Here is a 16,795-nt window from a genome sequence, read left to right as displayed (position 1 = left end):
TTCAAAAATGCTCTAATTCTCCTTCACATCCCAACCTGCGGTGTTCTTTAGAAATTATAAGACTGTGGAAAGACACAAAACTGCGCGAGGTCCCAAACGCGTTGCAGCCACAAAGTGTGGTGGATTCCATGGCGCAAAAGTTTGCAGTCCGCCGGTGAGCTTTTCTGGAGGGCATGAGAGGAAAAGGCATCGTTTGGCATCAGATGAAATAAGATAGAATATAAATGCAGCGTCCTATCCCATGACCCGGCCGGCGCGTACGAGAATCTCAGAGGATCGCCGCGCTAAAAGCAGCAGATTGCCATGAATGCACAGTTTTAGTCCCAGTTTGATTGATTCCTCCACCGCAACATTGTTTCTAAAAATAGTACCGCGTCCGCTGCTGCCACACAGGGTGGAAAGACTTGCCGCTGAGTGCATGCACAGAAATCTGATGGGCTGTTAAAAACGTGCCCAGGAATTTTGGGATTAACACATGGCACCTGTGATGGCTCCCCTTTGCTCCATTTATTCGCTCTCCAGCTGCGCAAAGTGCTGAACGACGCCTGCCCAGAGAAAGTTGGGCACTTGGTTTACTCTCTGTTGAAAAAGCGAGGACGCTGTGTGATCAGGACGCACGCACGCACGCACACACACACACACAGAAACACACACACACACACACAAGCATGTGAGTGCGAGGAAGTGACCACTCCCGCCTCAGTGGCCGGAGGGGAGGGGGGGCAATATCAGAGGCTGGCTGCTGTTATGCTTCACCTGCTCCGCTCACTCTAGAGATCAACCAGGACAATACACACACACACACACACACACACACACACACCCAAGCATATGTACACTATTTTCCTTGGTGCACCTTTCTTCTGTCAAACATCCACAATAAAAATGTAATTTTTCTGCCATTATTCTCTTATTTTTGCACCAGGATGGTGTCTCCAGATATGTTGTTATACTAATTATGACACGTTTGATTCAGCCCACTTTCCGTGGCTTTGGTTAGTTTTCTAGATTACTGCAGAGCGCCAGTGCTGTCAGAACTATTTCATAACTAAGCGTGTGCTACTGTATCTTGTCTCTGAAGCTTTCTGCTGTTGCACTGGAGTCTATTTTGAGGAGAGGCCATCCCTCTCTACCACCCACACCACTCACACTCACACTTGTTACATTATTCAACAGAGAGGATAGGCAGACACTCACCAGGCAGTGAGCAGGCGCCAGGATAGAAACCTGCCCAAAAGCTGGTTTTGTTGCAAAACACCCATCATATATCCCTGTTACAAAAAATGGATTCTTACATTGCGTATAGGTATTGATTCAGGCAAATAAACATGGCAGCTACTCAGGTACATTGCATGTAATTTAAACATGACTGAGAGTCTGCACCCATGCTGGGTGAGGCTGTATTTAAACAGAGCTGTAGTTGAGCCACAAGCTAATTTAACACAAATGTCTGCACAAAATTTTTTGCCAAGATTTTATATCAAGTGGATTTTCAAATAGTTCAGCGACTAACTTAAAACTTTGTCCTCTCTTCACCAACATTATTGGAATTCATCTGCCTCGGGAGTCATCCTAAGGGGACCATGAATGTCTGCACATGATGTCATGGCAGGCTGTCCAGTAGCTGTTGAGATGTTTTCATCTGGACCAAAGTGCTATGCTGACCAACACTGCCACCCCTGGAGCCACGCTGCCATCATGGCTAAAAACACCTGCCAAGCCCACAAATTCAGGGTTTAGCATGACGATCAATATTTCACCACACAGACCACTGACCATGCAGGCGTGCAGATTACCGTTAAGAAGTTCCTTGATCTCGGTCTAATTACTTTCCTATAACGTGCCGTATCATTTCTGACAATGCGAGTGGATGACTTTGGCTTCCTCGCTGGGTCCTCGCTCCTCTGCAGTCTCACAGAGAGAGAGGATCAGAATCTGAAATGCTCTGAAATAACTTCAGTTATCTCATTTTGCCTCCCTCTGATGTGTATCTCCTGCTCTTTTATCATCGCATGGCTCATTGCCTCTGAAAACACCTTGTCACTATTTTTTCTGATAAAAGAGCAATGCTTAGATCAATGGTAATAGTCCATTGTCCACAGTTGCAATAATTGCTTCTTCCTCTCTGAAGTCGTGAGGGGATGTGTTTGACTCCGTGTGTGTGTGTGTGTGTGTGTGTGTGTGTGTGTGGTTATAATGAGAGGACACTCCATCCTTGTGAAGTTTAATTAGGCAACACTGCCTCTTTCATTCTAACATGAACTTTCCCAATTGTAGTTACACACTGACAAACGGGCCAAAGTAACAGAAGCAGCATATGGCTTGGACTTCATTAACTTCAATGTACAGTGAGAGTTACAGGAACGGCTGTGAGATGTTGTTTAATTAGCGCTCACCCTTTATTATTCAGCTTGGCCAGCTGTAAAAAGATTTGCACGCTTTGTATTTGCCGTGTTACTTATTCATTCAGCTCACAGGAAGTCAAATTTAATAAATGTTCAAACTGCATTTCATTTGAATTTGGCTTAGCATTTTGTTCTTTCCACGTCTGTTTACTCCGAGTTCACTGCGAGGTCATCCTCTGTTTCAACTGTTTCGTATAAGTCTCTCGCTAGTTGGCTGAGAGCAAATCTGACTTTTAACACATGAATTGTGTCACTGATAAAACATGGAGCAGATTGCATTTTTAGTGTGACAAAGGAGCTTTGATAGAGAACAAGAGAGCTAACGTTTGCTTACCTTTGCAGAAAAAATCCTGAATAGTCTGCGTAGTTGGGTGAATTTGTTTAGTTTGTTTAGTTTGGCGGATTTGGGCTTTCAACCCTCACATCTCTTTCCCAGCTGGAGTCCAGTTTCTTTGATTCAAATGTAAAAAAAAAAGTTTATCCATCTGTTGATTTCCTTTTATTGCACGAGCACAACAGAAATTAGTAGCAAGCAAAATTTGGCTTTTTGTAGGAAGTCACCTATCTTGTTGACAAGCTTGAATTTCTTTACTGTAACAGATTGACCCTTTGTGATGACACTAAAATGTTACTGATGATCTAAATGAAAAGCTAACGTGTGGTGCATTGTGTCTACTAATGTAATTGAAAGGAAAATGGAACAGAATACAATAGTAATAGATAATGAAAACTGTCCCTGTGGCAACATAACGCTGGATTCATGTCGTATCAGAATTATTGAATTGTGTATTGTGATTTTAATTAATTTTAACTCGACTGTCATTCTACAAAATGTCTTGAGTTGCCGGATCATTTGATCACTCCCAAGCTGTAAACATGAGACTCTTTTCCACCTCTATCACCCATCCTACTGTACGGTATTGTTCAGCACAGTCATTTTCACTCTGCTGCATAGAGAGCCTGATATACTTTGCCCCCTATTCATTTAACATGGTTCGGCCTTCTCGTTCACTGTGATGAGGACAATCACGGTCATCAGACTGTTGAATCCACTGCCTCTTTTATGGTTTATTTCAGGGGAACATGACTAATTCACTGCTGCTTTGAATTATACTGTAACCATTTCCTGAAAATATGACTTTATGACGAATCTGAGGTTTTAAGAAACTAGTTGATTCCATGATGAAAAATTAGTAGAGATGCTTGATTTTTGATTAGATTTTATTTGTTTGCACATATGCATGATATACAAATATTTGCATAAAAACAGGCAATGTGATTGCAAGGAGCAAAAAACTCCAGAGCAGCTTAATCAGGGCACTCTGCAGTGCATACCTTAAACAAATAAAACAGGAGAAAAAAATTTGATAAAGGATGGGAAGGTGTGGAGTCCCTGGAATGAAAAAAAAAACATATGGGTGAAGAAAAGATAACTATTTTTGCGCTCTCCAATGTGCTTCCAAATCAGTTTGGCAGCAGCCACAACAATGGAGTGCACACACCTGTGGCAGAGGTGCCAAATGAGTTTCAGCCCTTTTGAGAGGTAGTGCCATGGTCTGATACGTCTTAATAACACTCCTCTGGGATCCAGCTCCTTTCACACCAAGTGCACATCCTCTTCCCTCACACGTAGCCCACGTTCTCTGCATTTAGCGCACATCACTCTGGTACCCGCGAAGCTGTAGAGAGTACTACACTTGGTTGCTAGTGAATTCAACCAGGGCAGAGTACATTTTGTGAGCAGAGTGTCCCCTGACGTGAGGCGTTCTCTTCAGATGGCTCTCACTTATGTAAAGATTGTGCCTATGGCCAAGCACTGATTTAATGTCTCTACATTTGAGGCCAATCTGAAAATAAAATGGCTGGAACCTTTCCCACAGGTGTGGGCAGTTTACAAAGATAATAAGGATAGGGATAAGATTGTGGAGAGAAAAGCAAACCTGTAACAGCTTTCTTAAATTGTGCAGGTGCTAAGTTTAAAATATGACATGGCAGAGCGTTCCATATCACTGAACGTCTGTAAAATAAACCAAACCCTCCAGAACAGCCTCGGCACCGCCTGGCATCGATTCTGCAAGAGTGCGCTGGATAAACAGCATTTGTCCACAAATATCCTCTGTGGAAAAATGCAATGCAGCGTTGGTCTTAAGAGTCACTGTGACTATGTGATCGTCATCCTTCTGCAGCATGCATGCAACCTCTTCAAGCCTCTAAGGCCGATCATTAGGACACTTTCATTTACACTTAGCCTTCTCCGTTGGCCAGATCACTAATCTTATTTCAGTCCATCTTAGCTTTCCCAGGCTACATGTAAATCAGGGTCGACGAGGGAGGTGGTGGTGGGTCTGAGGCCTGCCCCCGCTGTCAATGTGTCCATGAGTCTGCAAGCGCAAACAAGTCTGGACATTTACAATAGATACAACTTTTAATAAGGTGTTGTTCCAATACACTCCTTGGCAGAGATTTCCCAGGTCTAGTTTAAGTATAACAAGACAGTTTAGCTACTGTAACTTACACACACACCTAATCAGCCCTGAAAAACAAGTAAAATTGCAAAGTTGTCGAGGGATTTGGTTTAATTGTATCCCCCTGTCATCTGCTTTAGTCAAATATGTAAGACGTTCTCCATATTTTGAACATTTTCCAACCTTTACCAACTGCCAAACTATATGTCATATGTCATCAAGTTCAATTTACCATCTCTCGGCTTTCTTTCCCAATTTGTGTGTCTTATAATTTCCAGCAGGGGAGGGTATCTGTTTTTCATATAAGGCATTTAAAAAGCTGTTATCCAAACTGATGAAATAAACTGTGTATATTATTTTTCAACAGTGCGCTGAAACTGAGGGGTTTACTTGGTCTGCCACATGGGTGAATGTGAAGCTGTACAGATTGTAAAATTGCTCCCTTGATCATAAATCTGTGGAGCACATTAAGGAAGTGCTATTTTGAAGCAGACTTGTTATATAGAGCAATATTTCAACATTTGGGAAAATACACTTCTTCACTCTTGTCCCATTTTAAGACCTTTGGAAAAAAAAAAGGTTAATATTTAGGGTGAGGCTGGAGGGTGGTGGTGAGATGGGGGTCAGAATCTTAAAGGTACAGTATGTAAGATCTAGCCAGAAAAAAAACATTTAGAAATGAACTCACAATAACAGAGGGTGAAGCAATAGCGTATCAACGGCGTGTCTAAGAAATCTCCGTCAGTGAGAAGTGAGCCTGTGTAAGAGCTAAGCTAACCCAGCTTGGACCCCAAGGCTGCTCATCACGGAAAGGTGGAGGGGATGAAGTGGGGCTGAGGCCGGCCAAGTAATGGGAAATCAGAGACAGTTTGCGCTCACGTCTATCTTGGAGACCTGGCTTCATCTCAGTGCTCCAGATCAAGCTACTGCACATGTCGGGTGGACTGTGTTCCGAGCAGATGGAGTGTGGGATGGAGCGCAAGACTGTGGAGGCGGACTGATGTTTGTTGCTCAAACGCTGTCAAAGTTGATGGAATGATGTCACATTTCAATGTGAAGATGAAGATCGTATCATCAACACGAGCTATCCTGTCGCTGCTGTTTACATTCACAAAGACGCAAATTTAAGAAATACAGTTTGGAGGTTTATTAGAGGCTTATTAGAGAAGGAGAAGGATGGGAGGAGGAGGGAAAATGCTGCCTCCTATTTTGGCCAATTTTTACATTTCGCACTGTTAAAGGAATAGTTTAACATTTTTGGAAATACATTCATTCACCTTCCTGCCGAGAGCTAGATGTGGAGATATGAAGCTGCAGGCAGGAGACGGGGAGCTAAGAGCTGAAGCTTAGCTAAAACAGGAGGAAGCAACTAGCCTGGACACCATCGACTTTTAATCACAAGAATAAACACATTATATCTCGTGTATCTTATTTTGTGAGGTTGCCAGGCAACCAGCAGAGACATCAGGAAGCTACTGTTCCCTTCCAAGAAATAGTCCAGCCCATAACCCTCCAGCAGAACCACCGCTTGTCGCTTTTACACTTCAGTTTTTGTACGGATTAAACAAATTACTGACTGATGTGGTTTTAAAGTGTGACAAAACTAAAATGTACACACTCACCAGTCACACCTACGTGTCTGTGTTTACCTGTCAAAGTCAGACCTTGGTCAGTGGGCTCACAGTATGACAAATACCCAGGTGGATGATTGGCCTTAGTGAGGCAGAAAAAGTTGGGACCTCATTAGTGTTAGTCATCAGTGTGTGGTTTTTCCACCATGAGGTCCAAAAGCTGGCTCTGTGTCTCTGACAGCTTTCTCTCCACAACTCATCAGTCTCTGCCTTACAGTTTGCAAGACAAGCCTTATTTATTCCCCCCTCGCATTCCCTCAACACACTGATAAGACATGAGTCAATGGTGAGCCTACAAGACAGAAAATGCGTGCGCACACTATAGTTAAACGCCGTTGCTGTTTTTATCTTAGTGACTGTGTTGTTTGGCTCTTTTTTTGTTCTGTGTTGATTAGACCTCAGTGTTGTGAAATGAGGCTGAGGATGAAAACGGATGTAGCTGCCATTCACGCCTACTGCAGCACAGTGTGTGAAAGAGATGATTGACAGATCAAAGGTTGAACCTCATTAAGCTCTTTCTGTGTGTTGTGGTTAAATGTTGCCTGATTGTATGAGGTTGTTTTTTTGCTGGTTTGTTAGAAACCCTGCAGTCACGGATTGGTGACAGTGATTGGCTCCTGATGATGAACTGTGTTTACACTGGCATTTAAATGAGTCATGGTGAGGTTTGAAGGTTTAGAGATGTAGGCTTTGCCCTTGAGGGCCGTAACATTGTATCTTACTATAAAGGAGTCTCTGTATGAAATGTTAATAAGTTCATTAAGAGAAAGTATTTAGCGGCTCTTGACCTCTCCAATGCGGCGTCCTCCCTACGTCAGATGTGCGTGCACATCTCGAGAACCGTTCATCTGATCGACAACACACTTGGCAGGTGTATGGCTGAGGACCCAAGGGAGCGCAGTGTCGACTGGATGAGTGGTTCTCACTGTGAGCTGTACTTCCAGGAGCCAAGCAATCAGCCCCTTCCAAACGGCAACGCCCTGAACACTGCATGATTTGTCCTGAAAGAATGGTCTATGTTGCCATAGAGTCAGAAAGCTTTAGGAACAGTTATTAATGAAGCAGTGTATAGTTATCATATTGGGTACCATAATGGAAATGAGATAGCATTAGATCTCCACCACACACACCAACCCAGGAAAACAAGAATCAAATCAATGCGAGGAGCCATAAGAAGGTGATAACAGCATCAATCATTCTATACAGAATTCACTCATCAGTGGTGGAGTGAGTACGAGCTGCACGCTGGTGTATTTTTATATTTCAGAGACAGAAAACTTGGCAAATTACATGTATCACACTTTGACAGACTTCTGCTCACTTTAGAATAGTTGTTTCAGAGACAAAGCTTTGTGTTCCCAACTCATTATCCGCTGCTCCACGGAGCACTCTGTGGGATAAGTCGCTGCATCGGAAATGCATCAAATGGTGGCGGCTGAATTAACTGACTGTCGCGCATGTTTTGACTTTGATGAGGCAAGGTGGTAGTTTGAGTAAATTCACACGGGAGCTACAGGAGAGTCAGGCACGCACGGCCCATGTTTTTGCACACTAATAGACGGGCTCACATGAATGGCTTTTGTCATTCCACTATCTCTTTGATATCCTTTGTTGCTGCCTTTTTGATAGGACGGGAAAATACACAGCAAATTGAAAGGTGGAAGATTAAACACACAAACCTGCTGCTGTCAAATCCTCCTGACTGACAATATGTGAAAGTATAATGGTTAATCATAGACAATGAAGCAGATGTTCATTTTAGAACAACAACATTTCATAACAGTACTGGTTTTCTCTAATACTAACAGTATTGCTTCTCTATTGGTGCTTTGTAATTAAAGATGAAGGCGAGAGCTGCAGCGGGCAGATGGAAACAAACACACATTCATACAGTGTATACAGTAAATACGGACAGACGTTTGGATTCATGCCATGATTGTGGAGACTGAGACCCTACAATGACTACTAAGCATCACACCAAGCTTTAAGCCCGGACCTGCTCCCTGTCTTTGGGCCTAGCTAGGCCCCATCACAGATGTATGCATTGAAAGCACAGATATGAAGCTGGTATCAGTTTTCTTGCTGCAGCATTTTCATTGCTGCTGCCAAGTGCAAAGCCGTGGCTAGCAATGCACGGGGCAAGTTACTTGAAAAATGTTGCAGATTGCCCTTTGAATACTATTAATTGTAAAGACACAAGCTAACTGCTTCCTCACATCTCCTGCGCCAAGCTAACAGTCTGTCAACTGAATGCAGAGGGACTGAACTTCTATCAAGCCTTCATCAAGCTCCGAAGACTAAGACCAGGACTAGGAAGACCAGCAAGGGAACAACCCAAACTTTAGTGGGATTAGATATTATAAGGTAAATACAGGACATTCAAATTGTATTGTATATTGTATTGTAGTGTATTATGCTTTCCTTCCCAGTCTGATGATATCTACTATTAAATTAAAATTTGTCTCCTTCAGCAGACTTGTGCTACAGTCACAATAATTGCAATTGTTTTTGTGCTACATGGGAGAGACTTTTGATTTAGGTACATCCGAAATTATAATATGGAAGAGTAATAATGTAATAATCTAAGAGTCAGTCTGTGCACTCCCAACATAAAAAGAAGATGAAAAACAACAAAAAGAAAAGAGGCACATTTTTCCAGAAATGCATGCTCAAGCCCAAGTCTCTGTGAGCAAAACTGTAACAGTCATAGTTTCGGTCTTTCTCCCAGCCACTCTCTGTGAGATATTGAGGTCATGCTGAGCTATCAGGTGAGTGATGTTACAGCCATCCAGGAGAGCAATGGGTTCATGACCTGCATCGCATGGCCTAGAATCCAACAATGTCAGGATCTCGAGTTATGAAAGATTCTGTGGGAGAGAGAGGATCTTCGTGTGGCATTCTTTTCAATGAATTCAGGTCAATATCAAGATATCTAATCAAAGGAAAGGAAACTGAGAACAGAGCCTGAAGACCTAAAAATAAAATGCTGTGTAACATCTGACTGTGAGTCTATTGGTCTAGGAAGTGCACACAAAGGCAAGCTAAGTTTTATTATTCATTTCGTAAAATTCTGTGCTTGTGAGAGAGATAAATAAAGTCCACAAAGCAAAGTTCATGGTGAATACAGATGATAGGGGGGGACTGCAGTGTGTTGTTGGCATCAAAGTGTGGCCGGGGAGCAGAGGGTTAAATGTTTGTGCCTTGTTGCAGTTTTCTTGCACTCAGCCCTTGCTCTCTTTCTTCCTCCCTCCTGTTTCCCTTTTTCACACAAGTTCCTGCAGTTGTGGTGTTCTCTGGGGAGAGGATCCATATTTAATGACCCAGCAGTAGCTGCATGGAAATGGGCCACTGTAGAACCCAGCAACAGGCCCACTGGCTCATTTTAATGCTGCGCAGATATTTTAGGATGACAGCAAACTTGAATTTATGAAAAATGCATCCATTCCCCGATGGGACATTCATGGCAGGGTGCTAGCTAAACCTTTCAATGGGTCATTGAATGAGAATGCTGAACAGTCAGGGGCACAGATGAGAGAAGATGGGAGGTTTTTCACATCATCCTTTTGACATCTTATTATATTTAGATTATTTGATATTGTATTTGTTGATTTTCAGGTTGATTCCAATGGTTATAGTATGGGAGGGTACATAAATACGAGTGACTTCTCTCTCTCTCTCCAGTTGCAAAATTCACAGAATGCAGAAACTAGAGCTACTCTGCTGTACTGTTTCTTTTTGTTTCACAAAGATCAGTCATAATTTTTTTTCATAAGTGATTTTGCTGATCTCTACACGCTGGGATGATGCAACTGGCTTCCATGATGAGAAACAAAGAAATATAATGCTGGTCAATGCTTTTCTCTGCTAAAACAGTCACTTGCCTGAGAAACAAACTCTCTACCTGCCCTCCGCAAACACACAACCACCATATGAGGCCCTAGTGCAAAGTACCCATAAAAGTGCAGTTTTGAAAATACTGTATGCAATGGATTCAGGTTAAGGTGGGATTTTCTTCCCCAGAGCAAAAGGGAAATCGTCTTTTTTCTGGAAATAAATCACCAATTTTGAAAAATAATTGCAAATTCCTGCTACATAATGCATTTACATGGACTACTCTGGACTTTCTTGCAGAACATAAATTGGCAATTTACCTTCATGCACTGTATTCACTTTTTGTAGGCCAGGTGAGGTGTTTTCTCCAGGCTCTCCTGATTGGACGAAGCATTTTCAAGCTGCTACTATTTGATCCATTGCCGTGGCTCTGTCCTGCAGTCTCCTTCTGATCAGACAACCCTGATGTGCCAAAATGAGGTTATCCAAGGTAATCACTGCCTCTTTGGAAATTTTTTATATATATATATATATATTTTTTTTTTTTTTTTTTTTTTTTCCTCCTGGATATTAAAACTCCCCTGTCCATAGACATCCCAAGATATCATGTGAGGGAAACTCATTTTGACATTGTGAATCTTATATAGCTACAAATCTTATGACCAAACGGTAGCATGCTGTGTGTTGCATGGACTCCAGCTGGGATCTTTCAAATGCTGAGGTGATAATGTGTCCAGCAGAGAGTTATCCATTCAATGGAAAAAGAGACATATTGTCACTCGACTAGTGCTCAGTATATATGCTTTTTCCCATGCAGGTAAGAATGTTATTATTTTCATCTTGTTGAGTGCATGAGATGAGTGATGTAAATGGCTGTTCATCAGTCTTCATATTTGAAATACTGCAGAAAGCCTCTTCATTACCTTTTTATCTATTCAGGTACAACGGCCTCTTTATACTGACTTGTTTTTTTTTATAGTAAGTCTTCATAATGAAGCTTTTATTGCTCACTTGTTTTCAATAAGAGCTGTCCGTGTGTGCGTGTGTGTGTGTGTGTGTGTGTGTGTGTGTGTGGCGTGGTCGCAGCTGTTTGTTTTGTTACCTCTATCATCACCAATCTCCATCTCGCTATAAAGAGACTGAAGCCCAGACTGATGTACAATGTGCCTTTCAAGCTCGTCTAGTAAACCTAAAGTGTGGTGGAGAAAGTTTTGCGGAAAATGAATCATCAAACTACCACCCTGCAAACATTTAGACACTGAATAGATGTTTAATATGATGGCGAGCAACAAAGTTTACATCCTAAAAAACATTGTCAGCTGTCTGATCCTCGGACTGTCTGATGCTTTGATCAGAACTAAATATTTTACCTTGTGCCAGATAAAACACTTTTAGTTTGAATTTGTATCAGGCTTTGAAATAGTAAATCATTATGTGGAAATATTGTCTGACACTGTTCTTGGCCGTTTCGCAACATTTGTCAGAAGCATACAACACGTACAGGGTATACTAATGAGCATTTAATGAGTATTTAGGCAGCAAGCTTAATGAATGATGGGGCAACTTGATCAGTGTTTGCATGTGTCATATATTCATGCTCATGCTTCATTCATGCTTTTTTCTTTAACTAATACCACCAGTGCCTCTAACAAACCGTTTCGGACCATTCTATTAGCCTTTAGGTTGGATGTGCTACCTTTTAGTGCATGCAAGTGTATGTATATCTATGTGCAACTGTTCAGAAATCCCTCTGAACGCCAAAGCCAGGCTATGAAACCCATTTCATGTGTTCATCAGAGCTTGACGGAGCTGCAGGCACTCACCGCCTTTTGGTATGACTTCTGGTGAAGTCATTTAGCATCAGGCTGCAGTGATTGAAACCGCAGTGTTGTGTCCCCAAGCTTAACATCTTCCCTTGAAGATTAAATGCAACAAACTAAACATTTAGAAAGGCAGAAGCCATTACAACCATGTTGCTGTCAGCGGCCCCATTTACTCTTGTCATTTCGTATGGGTAAGATTTAAAACACTTATTTACACGTAGCCCCATCCGCTGAATGCATCTCTGTCAGTACATATGCCACAATGGCCCAGCATACATTGTAGGTCAGCCGTTGAGTTTTAACATTAGATGCTTTAGCTGGTGTAAAAGAGCTAGATTAATCATCCTTAATTCAGACTGTGATTATCACCATGTCAATATGGTGTAAAACCTCCAACAATGTATACAGACATCCATCAGGCTCTAACAGCCAATTGGCCCTGCTTGGTATGCAGGAACGTGGAGGGCTATAAAACGGCTCATTGCAGGTGACATCCTCCTGAGGGCATTCTGCCAATATAAAGGCTGAAAACTCATTCATTCTGGAGCACCAATTCATATTCATTACTTTCTCACATCTGAGGAACATGACAGATTGATTGAGACCGCCTGAAAATGCAGACCCAGACTCCTCTCCATTAGCCAGCTTTCTTTCAGCAATGGCCACATTCCTATGTGACTTGATTAATTGTCTCGGGTGTGCGGTGCCAACTGGAGAGGGCCTGGGTGAAGACAGGGTGAGACGGAAGAGGTTGAACGTCAGAGTAGGTCACTCTCAAAGGGGGGTAACAGTAATGGGTGCGAGAATGGAAAAGGCAATCCATGGAGGAGAAAGAAAGGATGCTGTACAAATAGTTCATTCAACTGTAAATTTCCAAAGGTGGTGATATTAGATCACTGGACTATTGTTGCACTTGTGCAGTAACCTACTCTATAATAGCATAGTGTATTTTTTAATTAGTTTGGAAAATAATCGCTAACTATCACTTTTACTGGTGGAGCAGAAAGTAAAACATTTCCCTCTAAAATGTAAGTTTAAAGTGTCTTATACAGCTGCATGCTGAATCCTTATACACTGAGGGGCTGAAAAAATAACATCACATATTATTGCTTGTTCTGACAGGCGTGTTACCAAACAGTTGCACATCTACACATCCAACAGGCATCAGAATTCATTTGAACTTACATGTCTGACAACCTGACAAATGTACATCCTCCAGTCTCTATATCTCTACTCTACTCCCCTCTGGAAACTGTCCTAACATGGGCTCATAGTACGTAAGGCCCGCCCCTTTTGAGATTAGCAACCAGTCAAAAAAGACAACCTGTGACTGTGACACTCTGTTTTGGTCTCCACCAACAACATAAGCAGGGCAGGGCACAGTTTAGGGTAGGTACACAGTGGGTTAATCATTTTACTCATTGATAAGATTGAAATATTGAGTAGTGCAGCTTTAAGTACATCAAAACTGTAATATTCCAGTCGGTGTAATAAGTCTAACTGTCTGAAGGAAAAGCAAAGAAATGTATTTATCATGAGACTGCGCATCGGAACGTTTAACTATTCTGCTTCATTTCCTGAAGATAAGCTATTACAAATATTACTCTGAATTTTTTTTTTCTTTGGATTTTATGAACTGAATTATCAGAATTTAGTTAATGCACAACTCATGAGTGGACTGACACTTTCCAAACTTGGAATCCATGCTTTGACAGTAGAGATTATAAATCCCAGTTAGCGACAGCATCACTGATGAGTGTATTGATGGGTCTCTGTTTGCCTGTGCAGGAACCGAAGATGGTGGCTGTCTATCTCGGCCCAGCTGCTGCTCGGCAAGATAAGAGCTACCTGGCTACTATCTTCCTGACTTTGACGACTTCAGATGACAGAGGGTGATGGACAGCAAACCTTATTATGGACTTAGCATTCGGATCAGGGGGATCCGAAGTACAGATGCGCGGCCTCGGAGGGCATTGACGCAGGCCGTGTGCAGTCCTGACTGTCGGCTGAACCCCTGCATTTGTATAACAAGGCTCGGGGCTTTGCTTCTGTCATGCAGTTGAGACTTCATTGATTCAGATTTCAGTGATAAAAGCCCAGACAGAGAAAGGCGACTGAAAATGAGGAATCGCTTTCAAACATACAAAAGCTCGCTCATCAATCCAAACAAAATGCTCATTCCAAAAAATGTTTAAAAAGTTTATCTATTGTGATAATTATTTCTTTCTTTGTTTCTCTGCACGTTTGATGGAACAGTAGATTTTTTATAGCATTGTTCAGAATAACATCAATGCATTTCTTGTTATTCTGTCTGGCACAGGCCCACAGACATATAAAGGGTTTACGTGAAGGGAGATCATTCATCTTGACTTATTAAGATGCCACTCCATGGCTCCTAAATGTGATCTTGGCATTGAGAGTTTCAATGATAAACGCCCCAATCCTCCCAGATAAGTGTTGAGAATCAATGTGAATTGATTCGCAACACTTCTGAGAATCAATGGCGGTAGCTCCAAGGATACCTGACCTCAGCCGGCTAAGAATATGTTGATATTTCCTCCCTTTGTGGCAGTTTTACAGCTCGTCGGTCGCTCACACTGTCATTCGAGTAATTGGGACGTTAAAATGACAAGGACGTTGAGGATATTCGGTCTCCCTGACTTGGAGGACAGAAAAAACCAAGCTGTTTCTAACTTTGCTGTCTCTGTTCTGAGTTTGCAGAAAAGACACAAATTCGTATCAGGTTTTATCCATTTCAATTCTATACTGAAATTGAATCACTTCCAAAATATACTACAACACAAAATAATACTAATGTAGCCCTTGATAAAATTAATTTAGACAACAGGATGTAAATAGTTTAATAGTTAAAAAAAAAAACATTTGTACATGAATGGATACAAGTATTAAACTTAAAATTAAAATTTTCACGTTTTAAAAGGTCAAAGGTTGGAGGTCATGCACTTTGGCATAGTTTGGTTGATGTGTAGGAGTGCGTCTGCTTAACAACCTAACTTGTTTAGCAGACTAATTTGTCAATCTTTGATTTCTCTTTACTTTGAGAGGGATGTCCTAAAACTAACAACATGCCCGATTTCATTCACAGGTAGAGCTTCATTCACAGGTAGAGCTTCATTCCCAGGTAGAGCTTCATTCCCAGGTAGAGCTTCATTCCCAGGTAGAGCTACACTACAGGTAGAGCTTCATTCCCAGGTAGAGCTATACAGGTAGAGGGGGTCGGGAGTAGTCGGAACTGTGTACGCTGTCGAGTGAGTCTTATACAAAAACAATAATGTCCACAAGTTAGTGGCTGACGACCAGTTCTCCTACAGTTTGGACTACAAGAGGTAAACACGAGTCGGTGTATGGTTTTATACTCTGTGACTGAGTGTTATTGTGTAAAAAGCTAATTGTGACTAGCCGTTAGCATTAGCATGGTTAGCATTAGCTTAACGGTTAGTAGCTTTGGAGGCGGACATTAGTGGCTGAGAGAGGACCAGGGAGCTCCTGTGGACCACTGTGGAGACCACTGTGTTGCTGCTGGCCACCCATTACTCGGATTTCCCTAATCTACCCCTCTGGACTGTTCCCGGGTTTTGGTGAGTGCTGATAACCTTGACTGTGCCTTTTCTTTTATTTGCTTGTGTGAACCAGCGAAGCGGCCGTCACAGTTTTCAGGCCTCTGTGCTGCTCAGCCACGATTCAGGCCTGCAGCTGGGCTCTGATTATTATTTGTTTTATGTTGCAGAGTAAGTGTGTGTGAGAGTGTGTGAGAGTGTGTGAGTGTGGGCCCACACAGTGTTGTTGATGTTCATATGTTAAACATTTGTGATATCAGAGCCTAACTAGAGGTAACAGGTGAAGACTTCAAGAGACTTTGGAGGAACTAAAACTTGTGTTATGTTATTCAATATTGGGAATTATTTCACTCTTAAAGTAATATTGTTTGGTGAACCAATGAATACTTACCTTTGGGTTTACTGCATTTAAAGTATGCTTGTGGTTTCATAGTTCATTGTGAACAGTTCCTGTTTTGGTAAATGTCTCAAAATCAAGACACAAGATAAACCCCTACTATTATACTAGTGCACAAAGATTATAGGAACTGTCATAATGTGTAATTCGATACGCAATAGTGCCATTAGATCTGACACACACCCATAGTACTATTAAACAGGAGAGAGTCATCTAATACACTAACAATAGAAGAATGTGAATACTTGCACATGCACATATTAGTAACTTTATATCCGTTATTGTATGTTGTAAGTCCACAGCCAAAGGAGGGTATTTTCTTCTGACTGGACAGAGTGTTGAGCTTCCAAACACTTCATTAAACGTTGAAGCTGGATTCTGAGAGGCTGAAATATTCCTGCTTTTTTTGCACAGAGTGCAGGAAAACCAACCAAGACCGCTCTGCTGCTACTCAGGGTGCCACCAAATCAAGAAAAGGAAGCACACAGATTATAGCTCTAGCGTCCATCAGCTCTGTTGATGTTCTGCTGAGCTGTGATCGTCTTGATAAAACACTTCGCACAAACAGCAGCTGCCCAATTTACCGTATCGAGGCATGGCAGGGCCGTGAAGATTTGGTTTTCACAACAAGTTGAGTTGGAATTTAAAGGACTGTTTCTTTCTTA

This window comes from Pempheris klunzingeri, chromosome 5 (genome assembly GCF_042242105.1).
Source record: "Pempheris klunzingeri isolate RE-2024b chromosome 5, fPemKlu1.hap1, whole genome shotgun sequence".
In the NCBI taxonomy this organism is placed as follows: Eukaryota; Metazoa; Chordata; class Actinopteri; order Acropomatiformes; family Pempheridae; genus Pempheris; species Pempheris klunzingeri.
Note: the sequence above shows the minus strand (reverse complement) of the source record.